Here is a 19,779-nt window from a genome sequence, read left to right on the forward strand (position 1 = left end):
AGGTCGGAGATGGTATTAAACAGGAAATTAGAAATGTGTGCAATAAAGGAACAGCAGTTATAATGGGTGACTTCAATCTACATGTAGATTGGGTGAACCAAATTGGTAAAGGTGCTGAGGAAGAGGATTTCTTGGAATGTATGCGGGATGGTTTTTTGAACCAACATGTCGAGGAACCAGCGAGAGAGCAGGTTATTCTAGACTGGGTTTTGAGCAATGAGGAAGGGTTAATTAGCAATCTTGTCGTGAGAGGCCCCTTGGGTAAGAGTGACCATAATATGGTGGAATTCTTCATTAAGATGGAGAGTGACATAGTTAATTCAGAAACAAAGGTTCTGAACTTAAAGAGGGGTAACTTTGAAGGTATGAGACGTGAATTAGCTAAGATAGACTGGCAAATGACACTTAAAAGGATTGACGGTGGATATGCAATGGCAAGCATTTAAGGATTGCATGGATGAACTACAACAATTGTTCATCCCAGTTTGGCAAAAGAATAAATCAAGGAAGGTAGTGCACCCGTGGCTGACAAGAGAAATTAGGGATAGTATCAATTCCAAAGAAGAAGCATACAAATTAGCCAGAGAAAGTGGCTCACCTGAGGACTGGGAGAAATTCAGAGTTCAGCAGAGGAGGGCAAAGGGCTTCATTAGGAAGGGGAAAAAAGATTATGAGAGATAACTGGCAGGGAACATAAAAACTGACTGTAAAAGCTTTTATAGATATGTAAAAAGGAAAAGACTGGAAAAGACAAATGTAGGTCCCCTACAGACAGAAACAGGTGAATTGATTATGGGGAGCAAGGACATGGCAGACCAATTGAATAATTACTTTGGTTCTGTCTTCACTAAGGAGGACATAAATAATCTTCCAGAAATAGTAGGGGACAGAGGGTTCAGTGAGATGGAGGAACTGAGCGAAATACATGTTAGTAGGGAAGTGGTGTTAGGTAAATTGAAGGGATTAAAGGCAGATAAATCCCCAGGGCCAGATGGTCTGCATCCCAAAGTGCTTAAGGAAGTAGCCCAAGAAATAGTGGATGCATTAGTGATAATTTTTCAGAACTCGTTAGATTCTGGACTAGTTCCTGAGGATTGGAGGGTGGCTAATGTAACCCCACCTTTTAAAAAAGGAGGGAGAGAGAAACCGGGGAATTATAGACCGGTTAGCCTAACGTCGGTGGTGGGGAAACTGCTGGAGTCAGTTATCAAAGATGTGATAACAGCACATTTGGAAAGCAGTGAAATGATCGGACAAAGTCAGCATGGATTTGTGAAAGGAAAATCATGTCTGACGAATCTCATAGAATTTTTTGAGGATGTAACTAGTAGAGAGGATAGGGGAGAACCAGTGGATGCGGTATATTTGGATTTTCGAAAGGCTTTTGACAAGGTCCCACACAGGAGATTAGTGTGCAAACTTAAAGCACAGGGTATTGGGGGTAAGGTATTGATGTGGATAGAGAATTGGTTAGCAGACAGGAAGCAAACAGTGGGAATAAACGGGACCTTTGCAGAATGGCAGGCAGTGACTAGTGGGGTACCGCAAGACTCAGTGCTGGGAGCCCAGTTGTTTACGATATATATTAATGACTTGGATGAGGGAATTAAATGCAGCATCTCCAAGTTTGCGGATGACACGAAGCTGGGCGGCAGTGTTAGCTGTGAGGAGGATGCTAAGAGGATGCAGGGTGACTTGGATAGGTTGGGTGAGTGGGCAAATTCATGGCAGATGCAATTTAATGTGGATAAATGTGAAGTTATCCACTTTGGTGGCAAAAATAGGAAAACAGATTATTATCTGAATGGTGGCCGATTAGGAAAAGGGGAGGTGCAACGAGACCTGGGTGTCATTATACACCAGTCATTGAAAGTGGGCATGCAGGTACAGCAGGCGGTGAAAAAGGCGAATGGTATGCTGGCATTTATAGCGAGAGGATTTGAGTACAGGAGCAGGGAGGTACTACTGCAGTTGTACAAGGCCTTGGTGAGACCACACCTGGAGTATTGTGTGCAGTTTTGGTCCCGTAATCTGAGGAAAGACATCCTTGCCATAGAGGGAGTACAAAGAAGGTTCACCAGATGGATTCCTGGGATGGCAGGACTTTCATATGAAGAAAGACTGGATGAACTGGGCTTGTACTCGTTGGAATTTAGAAGATTGAGGGGGGATCTGATTGAAACGTATAAAATACTAAAGGAATTGGACAGGCTAGATGCAGGAAGATTGTTCCCGATGTTGGGGAAGTCCAGAACGAGGGGTCACAGTTTGAGGATAAAGGGGAAGCCTTTTAGGACCGAGATTAGGAAAAACTTCTTCACACAGACAGTGGTGAATCTGTGGAATTCTCTGCCACAGGAAACAGTTGAGGTCAGTTCATTGGCTATATTTAAGAGGGAGTTAGATATGGCCCTTGTGGCTACAGGGATCGGGGGTATGGAGGGAAGGCTGGTGCAGGGTTCTGAGTTGGATGATCAGCCATAAATGGTGGTGCAGGCTCGAAGGGCCGAATGGCCTACTCCTGCACCTATTTTCTATGTTTCTATGTAACTGGGGATACATCAAGCAGCATCCACCCGAACAAGATTTCTTAAGTTTGGCTGGGCTGGGGGGCTATCACACCCTATATTAAGCTGCTAGCCAAAGCGAGAGTTACTTAAGGTTAGAATACTCAGTGAATCGCTTCCCACATTCACAGCAGGCGAACAGCCTCTCCCCAGTGTGAACTCAATGGTGCACATTCGGTGGAGATGGCTGAGAGAATCTCTTCCCGAAGTCTGAGCAGGTGATCAGCCTCTACCCAGTGTGAACTCGCTGGTGTTTCTGTAGGTTTGATGACCGAGTGAATCCCTTCCCACACAATGAGCAGGTGAATGGCCTCTCCCCTGTGTGAACACGCTGGTGTCTCTGTAGATGAGACGACCGAGTGAATCCCTTCCCACACACTGAGCAGGTGAATGGCCTCTCTCCAGTGTGAACTCGCTGGTGACTCAGTAGTTGAGATGACGAAGTGAATCCCTTTCCACAGTCTGAGCAGGTGAACGGCCTCTCTCCAGTGTGAACTCGCTGATGTAGGTTCAGTTGAGATGACTTAGTGAATCCCTTCCCACAGACTGAGCAGGTGAACAGTCTCTCCCCAGTATGAACTGATTGGTGTGCCTGTAGTTCGGTTGACCGAGTGAATCCCTTCCCACAGACTGAGCAGGTGAACGGCCACTCCCCAGTATGAACTGATTGGTGTGCCTGTAGTTCGGATGACTGAGTAAATCCCTTCCCACAGTCTGTGCAGGTGAACGGCCGCTCCCCACTGTGAACTCGCTTATGTCTCTGTAGGGTGTGTGACCTGGTGAATCCCTTCCCACAGACAGAGCAGGTGTACTTCCGCTCCCCACTGTGAACTAGCTGGTGTGCCATCAGGGAGGATGATTGAGTGAATCCCTTCCCACAGTCTGAGCAGGTGAACGGTCTCTCCCCAGTGTGAACTCGCTGATGTACCTTCAGTTCAGATGACTGAGTGAATCCCTTCCCACAGTCAAAGCAGGTGAACGGCTCTCCCCAGTGTGAACTCGCTGATGTACCTTCAGTTTGGATGACAAAGTGAATCCCTTCCCACACACTGAGCAGATGAATGGCCTCTCCCCAGTGTGAATTCGCTGATGTACCTTCAGTTCAGATGACTGAATGAATCCCTTCCCACAGTCTGAGCAGGTGAATGGCCTCTCCCCAGTGTGAACTCGCTGGTGTACCTTCAGTTGAGATGACGAAGTGAATCCCTTCCCGCAGTTTGAGCAGGTGAACGGCCGCTCCCCAGTGTGAACTCGCTGATGTACCTTCAGTTCAGATGACTGAGTGAATCCCTTCCCACAGACTGAGCAGGTGAATGGCCTCTCCCCAGTGTGAACTCGCTGGTGTACCTTCAGTTGAGATGACGAAGTGAATCCCTTCCCACAGTCTGAGCAGGTGAACGGCCGCTCCCCAGTGTGAACTCGCTGATGTACCTTCAGTTCAGATGACTGAATGAATCCCTTCCCACAGACTGAGCAGGTGAATGGCCTCTCCCCAGTGTGAACTCGCTGATGTCTCTGTAGGGTGGATGACTCAGTGAATCCCTTCCCACAGACTGAGCAGGTGAACGGCCTCTCCCCAGTGTGAACTCGCTGATGTACCTTCAGTTGGGATGAGCAAGTGAATCCCTTCCCGCAGTTTGAGCAAGTGAACGGCCGCTCCCCAGTGTGAACAGATGAGTGTGCTTGTAGGTGGGATGATCGAATGAATCCCTTCCCACACACTGAGCAGGCGAATGGCCTCTCCCCAGTGTGAACTCGCTGGTGTCTCCGTAGGACACATGATGAAGTGAATCCCTTCCCACAGTCTGAGCAGGTGAACGGCCTCTCCCCAGAGTGAACTCGCTGGTGTACCCTCAGTTCAAATGACTGAGTGAATCCCTTCCCGCAGTTTGAGCAGGTGAACGGCCGCTCCCCAGTGTGAACAGATGAGTGTACTTGTAGGTGGGATGATCGAATGAATCCCTTCCCACACACTGAGCAGGCGAATGGCCTCTCCCCAGTGTGAACTCGCTGGTGTCTCCGTAGGACAAATGACGAAGTGAATCCCTTCCCACAGTCTGAGCAGGTGAACGGCCGCTCCCCAGTGTGAACTGACTGGTGTCTCAGTAGGTGAGATGAATTAGTGAATCCCTTCCCACAGTCCGAGCAGGTGAACGGCCGCTCCCCGGTGTGAACTGACTGGTGTCTCAGTAGGTGAGATGAATTAGTGAATCCCTTCCCACAGTCCGAGCAGGTGAATGGCCGCTCCCCGGTGTGAACTCGCTGGTGAGCCATTAGTTCAGATGACCGAGTGAATCCTTCCCCACAAATTCAGCAGATGACCAGCCTCTGCCCAGGGTGAACTGACCGGTGTGTCCACAGGTGGGATGACCAACTGAATCCCTTCTCACACACAGAACAGGTGAATGGCCTTGTCCAGTGTGAACTTGCTGATATATCTTCAATTGAAATGACTGACTGAATCCATTTCCTCTGTCTGATCGAATGAATGGGTTCCCCCCTGTGCAAATTGACGGGCGTGCCAGTCGGTCAGATGATCGAGTGAATCCCTCCCCACAGTCTGAGCAGGAAGGATGATCGAGTGAATCCCTTGCTCCACTTCTTAAATATCTGGACAGAGACAGCAAAATTGGCGTGTTGTGTTCGAGATTCCTGTAGACAAATTCCTTGTCATTATTAACTTGTAAAAAGATTTACAAAATCCATCAATCAGTGTTGGACAACCTTTCAGATGAGGTCACTTGAGTTGTCAAAGTGTATTCTCACATCACACTATTACAGTGAAGTTCAACCCAAGTAGGAGAGCAAAATCATCTTCTAACTGGGCACAGAGCTAGTATCTGGAATGACCAACATATTCTCTGATGCTCTTCCTGTCTTAATAAGAATGGGACATTTCTGCCATCTCCAATCTGTGACCTGTCTCAGTAGGACTCTCTGCATTGGTATTATTCCCTGTTCCCACTGAGCTGCATGGGTTCCTGTCCCCACAGTAACTGAAATACTCTGAAATAGCCAGTAGGGCATTCCACGCACCCACCACTCTCTGGGTAAAAAACTTACCCCTGACATCCCCTCGGTATCTATTTCAAAGCACCTTAAAACTATACCCCCTCGTGTTAGCTATTTCAGCCCTGGGTAAAAACCTCTGGCTATCTAAACGATCAATGCCCCTCATCATCTTATACACCTAAAAAAGGCTCTAAACATAAACAAGGAAATTATACATTGCTTTGAGGATTTGTTAGAAATACACAAAATTATGACGGTAGAGATAGGGTAATTGCAAGCAGCTGTTTCCACTGAGGTTGGGTGGGATGACGACCAGAGGTCATGGGTAAGTGGGGAAGGTGAAAATTTAATGGGAACATTTGTAAAAGCTCTTTACTGAAATGGTCGTGAGAGTGTGGAATGAGATGTCAGCACAAGTGGTGAATATGAGCTCGGCTTTACCATCTAAAAGAAGTTTGTTTGGGAGCCTGGATGGTAGGGGCATGCAGGGCGAAGGTCCTGGTGCAGGTAGTTGATTAGACAGCTTAAATGTTTTTTCGGCATCGACTAGATGGGCCAAATAGCTTGTTTCTGTCCTGAACCTCTCCATGTTTCTATGACAGAGAAGCTGGACAAACTTGTTTGGAGGGAAAAGGTAGGAGTGACAACGGAGCAGCAATGGCTGGAGTTTCTGGGAGCAATTCGGAAGCTGAGTGATCGATACATCCCAAAGAAGTGGAAGCATTGGAAAAGCAGGACACAACCGTGGCTAAAATGAGAAGCCAAGGCCAACATAAAAACCAAAGAGAGGGCAAACAAAAGAGGAAAAACTATTGGGAAGCTTTTAGAAACCAACAGAAGACTAGTAAAAAAATGTCAGATGAGCTCAGGGTGTGGAATTATGATATTGTAGTCATTAATGAGTCTTGTTAGCACCCAACAGTCTGAGGTATTTAGAGGGATAAAATATCTGAGGCCTCAATATCTCCTGAAAACCAAGGTCTGTACACCAGTTCTTTCAACAATATCTTTCAACTTTTATTTTGGCAGGCACATCCAAACTCTACACCCTCAAAATTTCACTTCTGAAGGCCTCCCACTTACAAGTACTCCTTTACCAGAAAACAGCCTGTCATAAATCACACTTGTTAGATCCTTTCTGATACCATAAAAATTGACCTTTCTCTAATTTGGAATCTCAACCCATGGTCCAGACCTCCCTTTTGCCATATTTACTTTGAATCTCATGGCATTATGATCACTAATTTCTGTCACCAGCCCTGGATCAATTCCTAACAGCACCTTGCACACTTCTACGTCAGGAATTCTACTTACTGATTAAGGGCACATTTGACAAACTCTACCCCAGCTAGTCCTTTTACAGTATGGGAGTCCCAGTCAATATATGAAAGTTAAAATCACTCACTGAATCAACCTTTGTTTCCTGGCATGGTCTGCGATCTCTCTACAAATTTGTTCCTCTAAATCCCTCAGACTGTTGAGTGCAACCAAGTACCAATAATGGCTACAATATCATAATTCCCTGTCCTGAGCTCATCTGGCTTTCCTACGATGCTTCTTGCACTGTGATATACACAGCTCAGCACATTCATCGCACCATGCTCAACCATTTGATTGCTGACTCTGTCTGAGGTCTGAACAACATCTGATTGGGGTCAAGAAAACAACCTCTCCCTCTTTGTCACAAAAAAAAGGAGCTGATTGTGGACTACAAGAGGAATGGAGACAGGCTAACCCCTATTGACATCAGTGGATCCGGGGTTGAGAGGGTGAACAGCTTTAAGTTCCTCAGCATAAACATCACCGAGGATCTCACATGGTCTGTACATACTGGCTGTGTTGTGAAAAGAGCACAGCAGCACCTCTTTCACCTCACACGGTTGAAGAAGTTTGGGATGGGACCCCAAATCCAAAGAACTTTCTACAGGGATATAATTGAGGCCATCCTGACTATCTGCATCACTGCCTGTTACGGAAATTGTACTTCCCTAAATCACAGGACCCTGCAGAGAGTGGTGCGGACAGCCCAGCGCACCTGTAGATGTGAACTTTCTACAATTCAGGACATTTACAGAGACAGGTGTGTGAAAAGGGCCCAAAGGATATTGGGGACCCAATTCACCACAACCAGCAACTGTTCCTGCTGCTACCGTCCAGGAAACGGTGCCACAGCAAAGGCCCATCTTCCACCAGGCCATCAGACTGATCAATTCATGCTGATACAATTGCATTTCTATGATATATTGGCTATTCTATGTGTAAACTATCTATTGTAAATTACGAAAATTACACATTGCACATTTAGATGGAGACGAACCGTAAAGATTTCCACTCCTCTTGTATATGAAGGACGTATGTAATAAAGTCAATTCAATTCAATTCACCCTCCCCACTACCTGTCCTGTCATTCTGGCTCCCATTCCCCCTACAACTTATTTTAACCACATCACCCTCTCCCCACACTAGCACTAGCAAGCCTTACCACTAGGATATTAGACCCCTCTTGTTCTGTTCCCCTAACCAACGAATCCCCTATCACCCTTTTGACTTTTCTCTGCCAGGGAATCCCCACCAACAGTTTCTAAAGTGGTCCACCTGCTGTTGTGTGGGATGGCAACAAGATTACTCTGCGATGGCTATTTAACATAATCCCCTTTCCCGACTCTCACCCAGTTTCCTGTGTCCTGCACCTTGGGTGTAACTCACCTCTCTTCATGTCATATCTATCACCCACTCCAACTCCTGGATGATCCGAAATTCATCCATTTCAAGTTCCAACTCCTTAAAGTGCAGGGTTACAAGCTGCAGCTGGATGCACATCTTGTAGGTGAGAGCATCAGGGACACTGGAGATCTCCCCACCTTCCCACCAATGTCCCCTCTAATTTGTAATGACCAGTGTGCACATAAATCATCTACTGTGCATTTTTTTACCCAGGAAAAAGATTTGTGAATGTTGAATGCAGCGCTGACTAAGAAATTGGGGAACAAAATGTGGCCACTGGTGGGGGGGGGGGGGATGTGGAACCTGGGATATTATCTCATGTGAACAAGCAGGAAATTTCCTATGGATAAAGAACTGTGGAAAGAAGTGGAAATTGTTGAGAAGGGAATGGAAGGAAAAGGCAGATGTAAAGTGGAACAGTATATGATCAGCAAGTTGGAGGAATAATGCATGTGACAAAGGGATAGAGGAATGTACCGCAGAAGGAACGCCAAAGGTTGGGAGATGCTAAAAGCGGAGCGTGATTGGGTGGATGGGCACCGAAAACAAGAGCAGGAAAAACAACGTAAGCAAACCAAGACCTAGATAGGAGAGAAGGGCAGGAACGTCAGTCTGAAGCTCAAACTGATAGGGAAACAAGGGATCCTGAACCCATGTCTGGCATACTGACCCTGTTTGAGGACAGTGACCGTGATGAGGAGTGGGCACCCATCGTAACCCTCACCTTACCAGGGGCCAAGTGCACCCAGTGCTCTCAAACCCCAATCCTCCCAGTACTCAGATACGGTGGCCGCTCGGGTAAAACAGCAGTGGCAAGGAAGGGGAAATCCCTATACCCTGAGATCCAGATAGGAAATACCAAGGATTATTCCGAGCAGGGAGGGAAGAATGCAATAAAACTGCAGAGTTAATGGCTCCACAATGACAACTGCCCACCCAAATGCTGCCTAATCCACGAGCAGGAGGAAGGACAGCTTTCAGTGATTCCTGTGTATGCACTCTGGAAGCCTCATACTGGATACTGCAAGTTGCTAAAATTCCAGTTCCGTTTATGATTGCTACGGGGAGAACCACATCCACTCTCGGTCAGGAAATAGTATCAGAAAAGGGATTCCAGCTATCAGACGCAACAATCACTCTGTCTGCGTTTGAAGGCACGGAACGTACATATTCACGTGCCCAGCCACTGCAGGTGGAAATCCAGGGGAACCAGAGTGAGGTTTCAATTACAGTCACCACCAGTCTGGGGTGCAATCTAGCAGGGAGAGACTTGCTGTCTGTTGAAAGTCGAGATTCTATGCACAGGTAAGGGTATCACCCTGGGACTAGCGAACAACCAACACCTTTTCCAATTTCCAACGCCCCAGTGGTGGGCACTTAATCTGGAATCCACTGCATTTGAACCCCTTCTGTCAGCGGTCGACCCCCATGTGACCCCGTGCTATGACCCTACGGGGTGCTGAACTGAGGAGGCCAATATTATGCACCCTTCGAGGGACAGAGGTTCCCAGTCTCGGTGATTGGAGAGGTTAAAGGAAGAGAGGGCAGTGCATTACTGGCCGAAGTTCCGGATTTCCTTTGGCGACAGACAGGACTGGTTGTTCCCCATACCACCATTAGGTTTTGCCCTAGGTTCAAGCCAAAGAGCCTAGGGCTCCTTGTCTACACCTGACAAAACAAACCTCCAGCACCGAGGGAGACCAGCAAGACCTGGCCACGGGCCAACTCCGATAATGGAAGGAGTCAGAGGTGAAGAGGGGACATCTGGTAAGACATCCTTTTAATATTGACCGAACCCAGGATGCTGTACCCCATCTATGGGCAATTTCAGGCCATGAAGTTGGCCACACCAACTGCCCTCCCCCCCCGCCCCCGTCCAGATCACCGTGAAAGAAGGACAGACTGTGCTATCCATTCCACAATACCCCCTCAAGGCCGAGGCAATGTTTTATGTGGATGGAAGCTCTTTTGCGGATCCAGCAGAGAAACAATGTTCTGGCTATGCGACAGTGATGGACAGTGAAGTAATTGAGCAGTCGTCTTTTGAAACAGTTGTCTCCGCCCAGAAGGCTGAGCTGTTTCACTCGTGCCTGTATCCTAGCAACAGACTAAAGTGCAAACGTTTACACAGACTACCGTTATACATTTGAAATTGTACATGACTACGGGGCTCTCTGGGAAAATGGGGGTTCCTGACTTCTTCTGGCCACCCCATTAGTAATGCTACCTTTGTAAACAACTTACTCACTGCTCCACAGATACCTCGAGTTTTGGCCATTATTAAATGTGCAGCCCACACCCGCATGTCCGACCGGGTCACTAAAGGCAATGCTTTAGCAGGTAAGACAGTGAAAAGTGTGTCACAGTCCTCAGTAGTTGTCGTCCCCTCGGGTTCCCGTCAAACAACCTTCCGTGACTGAAGCAGAACGGGTTTGCCAGACATGCGGGAGGTACATACTTTTCAGGGGGACGCCTCTGAGGAGGAGCGCAAACTGTGGTCCCAGATGGGGTGCCAGAAAGACCCCGACCCAGATTTTTGGATCACCCCAGTGGGACAGGTTTGTGTTCCGACACAGTTTTTAATGAATATTGGTTGATTATATACATAATTGTACACACCTGGGAAAGGAGGGAATGGTTGGTAACCTGTATCCTGAACATCAGGTACGACTCCCTTGCTAGGTGGACCTTTTTCGTGTCTACAAGTTGATTTTATTGAATTGCCCAGAGTACATTGCAATAGATACTGCTTAGTTATTACAGATGAGTTTAGTAGATGGATTGAAGCTATTCCAAACACCAATAATACTGCCAAAAAATAATCTGCAGATGCTGGGGTCAAAGCAACACTCACAACACGCTGGAGGAACTCAGCAGGTCGGGCAGCATCCGTGGAAAAGATCGGTCAACGTTTCGGGCCGGAACCCTTCGTCAGGACGTTTCGGGCCGGAACGTCGACCGATCTTTTCCACGGATGCTGCCCAACCTGCTGAGTTCCTCCAGTGTGTTGTGACTGTTACCAATAATAATACTATGACTGTTGTGAAGGTATTATTATGGGAAATAATTTCCAGGTACTTGCAATAATTGCCAGAGATGCTGAGATCTGACAATGGCCCACACTTTGTGGCGAAAGTAAACGAAGAGATATGTATCAAACTAGCTATCAAGCAATAATTCCACTGTGTACACCACCCACGGGTCGCTGGCATAGTGGAAAGAGCCAATGGCACTCTGAAGAGTAAATTGGCCAAACTAACAACAGAGACTGGACTCATTTGGTTGAAGGTCCTACCGTTAGCCCTATTCCACATGAGGGTTACCCCACAGGGGAAAACAGGGTTGTTACCAGCTGAAATCATTTATGGACGGCCCATGAGGATACACTGGGGACCAAGAGTTGGTGTACCATTGCTCCCAGAAAGTCTACCAGCAAAATTGGATATGCATTGTGACAAAATACCAAGTTATCAGAAGATTGATGCCGATAAGAAGGACAATGGGGGGAACATTCAAGAATGTTAATGGGGGATGAGAGAGATTAACGAAAAGGAGACACAGTTCCGAGTATTGTCAAGACGGTTGCTTTGAACCTGAAACTGTTTGAAGTTTGATGGACAGGCGATACCCCAGCAAGAGGATAAAAGGAACAGGTTCGCTAAGGCAAAGGACAACACGACAAAACGAGACAACGAGACCCAGGAAGTGCGTTGTGTCCCCACAAGTTGGTGGGAGTTTTGGAGGTCTGGTCACAGGACCAGCCAGAGACGCACAGGGTGGAAAGGTACGAGTCGGCGGGAACCTGGTGTGTGTGTCCGCCCTTGCCTGGGTGCCGGGTTCACCGCAGGGAAACGATCGTATCTGGAACAGAGAGGTCACAGTCGGTGACCTCAGAAGACATTACAAAGGGCTCGCCCGAAGGCTAACTGCGAGGAATATCGAAGGTCTGTGTGGAATCCTATTTGAATATTCATTCGCTTTCGCTCTCTCTCTTCTCCCCGCCCCAACGGCACAACAGCGATTACTGCGAACTGAGCTGAACTAAATTGAACTGAACTTTGCATCACTTGAAACTGATCATTTACCCCTAGACTGCGATAGAGCTTGATTGATCCTATTATCCTAGTTCTGTGTGCATGTGTGTTTTATCATTGCTAAACTGTTGCATTTATATCCTTTTGATTAGAGTACTGTGTTGCTTATTTCTTTAATAAAACTTCCTCAGTTCCAGTAATCCAGACTCCAACTGAGTGGTCCATTTCTGCTGGTTTGGCAACCCAGTTACGGGGTACGTAACAGCATTCTCTAGGGGAAGAGATGGGGAAATACAGATGCCAACTAACCAAAATTTTCCAAGCATTACATTCACAGGTACGACAGGCTTGCAAGGAAGAGAACTACCCCGCAGAGAGGAGTGACTATCCCACCATAGAACCTGGGGATTTTGTCCTGATCAAGAACTGGGATCGAGGGAAACTCGGACCTCAGTGGAGAGGACCGTATCAGGTGTTACTGACCACTCCCACGGCTGTGAAACTGAAGGGGCAATCTCGGTGGATACATTGAACATCGAACAGACGACAAACATGTTCCTGAAGAAGCTGAGTAGAAGGACTCTCTCGGACAAAAGGAAAATGTATTGGCTGATAGTGGTGTTTGTCTTCATGTCTTTGAGAGGGCTCACCCCAGCATCCGGGGGCCCCCGTGTTAACTCTCTGTCTCTCTCTCACACGTATGCCAAACAGGTAGAACTAGGGGCCTGCTGGGTTTGTGTCAAAATTCCACAGCGTGGTAAATCTATGATTCCAATGTCAGTAATCCCGCTCAACCAGAGTGAGGAACTCTCAGCCTGGGCTTTCTTAAACAACACCCGGGGAAGAGGGGTGAGGAGCTATGTTCCAGTCAGAGATGACTGTGGCTGTCAGTGTTTTGAAGGATGGTATCTCAGGCTCCCACCAAACAGAACTTCCTATACTGGGAAACATGCATCCTGGCCATACTTGCAGGTGCCCAGCAGAGGAGAGGAATAACTGAGACTGAGCGATTTTGGATGATCACTTTTCTCTCCTATGGAGTAGCCAGGAATTCACGAGAGATAATCAATCTGGCTGCAGCACTTGAGGAGCTGGCCACAATACTGCAGGGGCCCTGACAGAAACACAGGCCCAAGTAACAGAAATATCCACTGAAATGATTGCAATCTGGCAAACAATCCTACAGAGTCGTATGGCTTCAGATTTTATCCCAGCTGAGAAAGGGGGAACCTGTGCTATTATTGACACAGAATGCTGCACCTATATCCCTGATGAGTCTACTAACATTACATCTCTCTCTGACCACACTGCCAAGGAGACTGCAGCATTAAGAAAGTTGGACAGGATTTACATGGGTTCATCGAAGGGTCAAAATGATGGTCTTCGAAGGCCTGTTCAGTCATATGTGGAGCATGATATTGCATTATGGCCTAATAATTCTACATGTCATTGTTACAATTACTGTTGTGCGCTGTTATTACCAACTGATATGTCAATGCTGTACTCGGTTGCTTTCTCTGTGAAAAATTACTGCTTTGTTGATCATATAATGATCAAAAGGAGGGAATGATAAATTATGTAAAAGGATTAACACGTCGTTAAACAATAGCAGCCTGTTTTTCTGAAAGAAACTGCTGATGATCAACAGATGTGCTAAGCCATGCTGAGCCATATTTCTTCTTGAGGGTAGCTAGCTAGGGTTTCAGGATGCTTATCTCCTTGTGCACTCATGTGTAGAGATAGGACAGCTTCAGTCTGTTCTGTGTGTGTAAGCCATTATGACTATTTTGTAATTTGACTTTAGCAAATAACTTTGGCTCCAGCCTGTCTTGTGTGGGGGGCGGGTATCTGGACGGATATATCTGTGGTGTAAGGAGAATTGTTAGTCAGTTAGTGGATTGGGCAGGAACAGTCATGGACTGTTCCTGTTTGAGCGAATAACTGAATAGCCCCGGGTGCTTGGAATAAAGAGTTTGTACTTATACGATCACTGAGTGGCTTTATCCGGATTCGACTTCCACAGAATGGGAGTGGTTTTAAAGGGCTGGGCTGCTGGAAGCACATTACCAGACAAGGAGTGATTGCAACTGGGTCTAACAGAGGCATAACTGGTTCTTCTGGGAACATTCAGTCTCACTCCAACTATTTCCTACCATCCTTTGTACAAGTATGCAATGTCTAAAGGACCAGTGTCTAAGTAAATGAGACTCACCAAACTTTCCCCTGACTGAATCACTGGATCCTCCGAGTCAGATGGGTTCTCTCCAGTTGATGCTGTCAACCCTCGGGCTGGTTCACTTGTTGCTGTTCCCTCGTCTTCAGTCGTGCTTTGCGTCCAGTTGGGGTTTTTCTTCCAATAAAGCTCTCAGCGCAGGTCTAACTTTAATGTGAAAGATAATGAAGCACAATAACAATAAAAAGGAGAAAAAAACATTTTTGCTTAATGTTACTAAGAACAAAACTCACTGAAATTTAAACATTGAAGGCAGATATAATGATCTCAGTGAACAATCTATTATTGTCCCTCACATGTCACAAAACGATGTGGGATAAGAACAAGCCATCATTCAGTCATGGTAAGACATAAGTCACAGGAACAGAATTAAGTGATTCGATCCATCTGGTCTGCCTCACCACTCAACCATAGCTGATTTTCATTCCAACACCATATTCCTGCCTTCCTCCTGTAATCCCAAAGTTACTTAGCAATCATGAATATCTTAATCTCTGTCAAAAATACACCCAAATGGCAGCCTCAAACAAAATCCGTGGCAACAAATCCCACAGATCGGACATCTTTTGGCCAAAAAATTTTTCTCATGTCAGTCTTAAAGGGAAGCATCTTTATTCTGAGACTGTGCTGTCAGATCACAGACTCTCCGTCTAATGGAAACATCCTCTCCATGTCCACTGTATCCAGGCTTTTCAGCATTCGGGAGGTTTACTTGACCATACATCCCTCCACCATCTCAACCGTCCCTCTGAACTCCATTGAGCACAGGCCCAGAACCATGAAATTCTCCTCATACATAATGCCCATCATTCCTGAGATTATTCTTGTAAACCTTGTTTGCAACAACTGTACAAACACATTTCCAGGAATAATAGACAAATTGGTACCAGGATAATTTAGGGGGAAATGTTGTGCTTTCTTTACTGTTCTACTGTTACATACCTTGTGGGTATCTTGTGACTGTCTTATGACCATGATGTAATGGAGTATCTTGTGAGCATGATGTAATTGCATTGTGATGGTGGGGTCAAGTAATTTTCCCACCAGTGTGAGGTCATGTGATGACCTGTTCCAACAGGTATACATGGGGAAACCCCTGTTGTTACAGAGTTAGTTCGTCAGTTTTGGTTCGTCAGTTACTCCATCAGTTAGTTTTGCTGCGTAATCATCTCATTATGCAGTTTTGTTTCAAAGCGAAGTTCTATTTTCTATTTTAAGGTAAAACCGTTGTGCTGGCAGTTTCGCCAATCGCTGCCAGGTTTTGTTTGTTTACCTTTGCAGTCTAGTATCGGAGAGTGAAGACCTTTACCAAACTACAGGAACCTGAAGGATTGAGTAAAGGTGGTGTCGTTTGGCGGTTTCATAAAAGATCGACCTTATGGAATCTTCATTCAGAATTAGTGACCTGCATCTGAGATAACCCCTGCAAGCTCAGGAAAGGTTTGTGCAGTGTTCACCATCCAGAAAAAGGTCAGTTCCTTTAAGCTGTTTTATTTCCTTTGACGTGAATCCTTTGGACAGAATCAGCAGTAACGTCACATCTTTGAAGAAATCCGTTTCCAGAGAAGTCTCTCCTTATTGACTGCGTAAATCACTTGGACTTTCAAATTTACCACTTTAAGACTGTGTTCGAATTTACCTCTTCAAGAACTGTTCCAGAGTTTGGCTGTTTGTTAAATTGCCATATAGCAGTTAACTTCCGGTTAAGTTAGTCGTTAGTTTACTTTTCACAATTGTTGAGCAGAGTTTAATAAATGTTTCAGTTTGTTTATGAAACCTGTCTCAATTCTATATTCATAGTTGCCGACCACATAACACTACGATCACAAAACAAGCCATTTCCATTTCCAAGTTAAACCAGGTTTATTTCAGGAAATATAAACCAGTCCAGAGTGAATGTAATAAAAAGAAACTGGAATTACCAGAAACACTCAGCAGGTAAGGAATAGCTTTGGGGACAGGAACACACTTTACAATTCAGGTTAATAATGTTTCATCAGAATGACTTCAAACATTTTCAGTTTTTAGTGCCAATCTCCAGCAACTTGAGATTCTGTCTGATTTCCACCGAGTGACAGACAGGGGGGATTTCCAAACACAGTTTGAACACCAAACTCATGGGTCTATTTCTACTGCTGTAAACACGGAATAGCCCTTTTACTCATAGCCTCTCCTCAGATTAGCAGTCATTGCTTCCAAAGGAACTCCAGAAATAAACATCTGATCCCAGACCAGAAATACTCGCTCAACACCTCATAAACCCAAGCAGCTCGATGCCCGGGTCCATTTTACCTGGAGCAAAAACTGTGATATCCCAGGATCCAACCTCACACAGCTGAACCTGCCACTCACTGACCCTGAAAATCTCACACATCATCCTCCCACCCCATCTCACACTGGATAGTGCAATCTGGGACTTCCACACAACCAATGTCCAGCTGCTTGAAATTTCTGCTTCATTGCAGAAGGACGACCGTCCAGCCCCATCTGTAGAAGCACTAACCAAAGTCAAAACCAAAACAGTAACAGTTCCATATGCCTGGAATGTAGATCACAGGACTCTCCCAGTACTCTTTGCTGCCAGGAAAATGCTGCAGTGTGTAAGCCAGTCATAGTTCAAAAACCAGCACCTCCACACTAATGCACAACACAACTGGTACCTGATGACCCTCTGGCATTCCAGCTAACAAAAACTGATTCTGGAAATAACTCAGCGAGGCCAAAGGTGCAAAAGAACACTTCACAATAACAACAAGGGTTAGAAGATTGCTGATATATAACATTGAGGAGGTGGGACACAGGGTGGACCGAGGTTGACCCAGATGGTTGATGTATATCACTGAAGCAGGGCAGTGGGGTGGGGTTTGGAGACTGGACAGAGGTTGACCCAGATGGTTGATGTATATCGCTGAAGCAGGGCAGTGGGGTGGGGTGAGGAGACTGGACAGAGGTTGACCCAGATGGTTGATGTATATCACTGAAGCAGGGCAGTGGGGTGGGGGGGGGGGTGAGGAGACTGGACCGAGGTTGACCCAGATGGTTGATGTATATCGCTGAAGCAGGACAGTGGGGTGGGGTGAGGAGACTGGACAGAGGTTGACCCAGATGGTTGATGTATATCACTGAAGCAGGGCAGTGGGGGGGGGGTGAGGAGACTGGACAGAGGTTGACCCAGATGGTTGATGTATATCGCTGAAGCAGGGCAGTGGGGTGGGGTGAGGAGACTGGACCGAGGTTGACCCAGATGGTTGATGTATATCGCTGAAGCAGGGCAGTGGGGTGGGGTGAGGAGACTGGACAGAGGTTGACCGAGATGGTTGATGTATATCGCTGAAGCAGGGCAGTGGGGGGGGGGGGGGTGAGGAGACTGGACCGAGGTTGACCCAGATGGTTGATGTATATCGCTGAAGCAGGGCAGTGGGGTGGGGTGAGGAGACTGGACCGAGGTTGACCCAGATGGTTGATGTACATCACTGAAGCAGGGCAGTGGGGGGGGGGGGTGAGGAGACTGGACCGAGGTTGACCCAGATGGTTGATGTACATCACTGAAGCAGGGCAGTGGGGTGGCGTGAGGAGACTGGACAGAGGTTGACCCAGATGGTTGATGTATATCGCTGAAGCAGGGCAGTGCGGTGGGGTGAGGAGACTGGACAGAGGTTGACCCAGATGGTTGATGTATATCGCTGAAGCAGGGCAGTGCGGTGGGGTGAGGAGACTGGACAGAGGTTGACCCAGATGGTTGATGTACATCACTGAAGCAGGGCAGTGGGGGGGTGTGAGGAGACTGGACAGAGGTTGACCCAGATGGTTGATGTACATCACTGAAGCAGGGCAGTGGGGTGGGGTGAGGAGACTGGACAGAGGTTGAACAAGATGGGCAGGGATGAGCACATGGAATCAGGTGGGAGAAGGGATCAAAGACAATCATTGATGGTCCCCCAGCAATACACAGATACTGAATTAATAGTACATACTACTGTATAACAGATCCTAAAATGACAAAGTTAGAACAAACAACAAGAAATTTGCCATATATACTTTGACCCTCACCAAATTTTTATCAACACACCATAGAAAGCTTCTCATCCGGACACTTCACACGTTTCCATGGTAACTACTCTGCCCGTGACTGTGATGAACTCCAGAGACCTTTGGAAACAGATCAGCACATCACAGAAACCCTTCTGCCCCCTCGACTTCCCAGTCCCTCGGTAAAGCAGGCAGTGAAATGAAAGATCCCCACAACCTGGGACGTTCTCCTTTCTCACCCACCCCATTCGGGGAGAAGACAACAGCCTAAAGCTCAGCGACAAATGCGAGGAGCCTCAGGAAGCGAGGCGAGTTGGGGGAAGTTAACGGGACTCAGTGGCCAACATTAGATTTCCCCAACACAACATAGAGGAAACGTAGAACATAGAATAGTACAGCACATTACAGGCCCTTCGGCCCACAATGTTGTGCCGACCCTCAAACCCTGCCTCCCATATAACCCCCCACCTTAAATTCCTTCATATACCTGTCCGGTAGTCTCTTAAACTTCACTGGTGTATCTGCCTCCACCACTGACGCAGGCAGTGCATTCCACACACCAACCACTCTCTGAGTAAAAATCCTTCCTCTAATATCCCCCTTGAACTTCCCACCCGTTACCTTAAAGCCATGTACTCCTGTATTGTGCAATGGTGCCCTGGCTATCCACTCTATCTATTCCTCTTATTATCTTGTACATCTCTATCATGTCTCCTTTCATCCTTCTTCTTTCTAAAGAGTAAAGCCCTAGCTCCCTTAATCTCCGATCACAATCCATACTCTCTAAACTAGGCAGCATCATGGTAAATCTCCTCTGTACCCTTTCCAATGCTTCCACATCCTTCCAATAGTGAGGCGACCAGAAATGGACACAGTACTCCAAGTGTGGCCTAACCAGAGTTTTATAGAGCTGCATCATTACATTGCAACTCTTAAACTCTATCCCTTGACTTATGAAAGCTAACATCCCATAAGCTTTCTTAACTACCCTATCTACCTGTGAGGCAACTTTCAGGGATGTGTGGACATTACCCCGAGATCCCTCTGCTCCTCCACACTACCAAGTATCCTGCCATTTACTTTGTACTCTCCCTTGGAGTTTGTCCTTCCAGAGTGTTCCACCTCACACTTCTCCGGGTTGAACTCCATCTGCCACTTCTCAGCCCACTTCTGCATCCTA

At 46.7% G+C, this 19,779-nt stretch overlaps 1 pseudogene; it reads right to left on the minus strand.

Annotated features, from left to right (window-relative positions):
* Positions 1–2,779: 2,779 nt before the first annotated feature.
* LOC134341930 (zinc finger protein 850-like) overlaps positions 2,780–19,779 on the minus strand; it is a 19,217-nt pseudogene continuing 2,217 nt past the window's right edge.

Source organism: Mobula hypostoma, unplaced genomic scaffold, assembly GCF_963921235.1.
Source record: "Mobula hypostoma unplaced genomic scaffold, sMobHyp1.1 scaffold_42, whole genome shotgun sequence".
NCBI lineage: Eukaryota > Metazoa > Chordata > Chondrichthyes > Myliobatiformes > Myliobatidae > Mobula > Mobula hypostoma.